The sequence below is a fragment of the Nannospalax galili genome, unplaced genomic scaffold, assembly GCF_000622305.1.
Source record: "Nannospalax galili isolate Female #2095 unplaced genomic scaffold, S.galili_v1.0 scaffold1154, whole genome shotgun sequence".
NCBI classification, from domain to species: Eukaryota; Metazoa; Chordata; class Mammalia; order Rodentia; family Spalacidae; genus Nannospalax; species Nannospalax galili.
Window position 1 is genome coordinate 402998 of NW_008335437.1, and position 1827 is coordinate 404824.

The window sequence follows — 1827 nt, forward strand, 5'->3', positions numbered from 1 at the left end:
CGTATGTGAGGATGCTCCAAACAGACCCCAGTGAGGCTCATGAGATGATGGCTCACTGCCCAGGCCAAGCCTTTATATTTCTCATCTCATTTGTGCTTCTCATCCAGCCCCAAAGAGTCTAAATTATTACATGCTTTTTCTCAGAGGGAGAGGCAGGAAGATGGTGAGTTTGAAACCACCCTGGTCTGCACAGCAAAATTCTATCTTAAAAAAAAAAAAAGTGCCCAAACCCTAACAAGAAGTCAAAACAATGTAGGTTAATGTAGGTGGAAGGCACTAGTGCTGGAGTGAGATAGACCTTTTGTGTCTTCTTAGTACCCCTGGCCATCTTGACGTCTTGGTCTTCTCATCCATAGTATGGGAACAAATACAATTAGCTGAGGTCATGTGTGAGATGCACTGTGTCAGTGTTACCGGGGAGCTATTGTTCTAATCAGTAATTGGAGAATGCTGGAAGCAGTGGTTCACACTTGTAATTCTAGCACATGGGAGGCAGAGGCAGGAAGATCAATGAAAGTTCAAGACCATCTTCATCTACATAGTGAGTTCCAGGCCAATCAGAGCTACATAGTGAGACCCTGTCTCATAAAACAAAAATCAAAATCAAATTGGAGGGTTTTGCTGGGGGTATAGTTCAGTGATGGGGTGGTGACCTACCTGCACTTTGGAGAAGGGAAAGAAAAACCATACTAAGCCCTTAAGTCTGTCCTCAGGGCATTTAGAGGTGAGAAGCCCACCCTGAAAGGCCTATCAAAGGGATCTGAGGTCCAAATGAATAAGTCAGGCCTCATTCTGCTTACTGTGGCCCACACAGCACAGGAAGCTGACTGGCTCAGCCCTAGACCGAAGTAGGTAGACAAGCAGATACACATAACTGGGTTCATTCGTGTCTGTTAAAACGGTTAAATTCACACCCGGAGAAACTTAGTTTCTCAAGAAATCTATTATTTATTTCTGTGGTAGCGTTTGCTGTTTTGACTGAGTTAGTCTGGAGCTTCTTGGGTTCAAGCAATCTTCCTGCCTCAGCTTCTTGAGTAACTTGGGGGCGGGCGGGTTAGGGCGGAGCGGAACCGGTGCTCTCCACCGTGCCTGGCAGGAGATGGCTCTCCCTCCTCTTTTGCCACTCGCTGCAAGTCCTGCTGGGGAAGCAGATCTATAGCATTCCTAATTTTAGGGACCCTAAGGAAAGCCAGCTACATTTGCAAATTACTGGAGGGGGGGTTGAAACAACGTGGGGAGAATTGAATAGGAGGGAGACAGATGGTTCAAGTGTAGGGGGAAGGGACGAGAGATCCTTGAAAACTTATGTTCCACGATTTGCAAGAATGTTTTCACTTAACCACTTCGTGCCCGATTCCTGATTCTGTTTCACAGGAAAACAGGGTGTGTCAAGATCAGGGGCCACGGGTGCCCAGAGTCTGGACACTCGGGGTGGAGAGAGGCGAGCTCTGGGAGCCAGAGGCAGAGAGGGTCCTGCCCAGCCTCCCGGGTCTCCCGGCTGCGTCGGGAACAGCCTCGCTTTCGCACGTCAGGGGCCGCGTAGAGGTGGTCGGAGATTGGGGCTGTCCCACGAGGGGGCGCGTCTCGGGCCCGAGGACCCGCCCTCGCGGCGCTGGGCGCGGGGAGGAGACCCGGGAACCCAGGAGCCCGGTGCTCCGCCTCCCGTTTCCGGGGCAGCGCAGTTACCTGCACCGCCGGAGCCGCACCTGGCGGAGGCTGCAGTCGCGGGCTGAGAGCGGCGGCGGCGAGGAGCGACGGCCCCGAGCTGCGGGAGGCGGCGGCGTGGAGCGCACGGCGGAGGACGGCAGGCGGCGGCGCTCGGCCCGC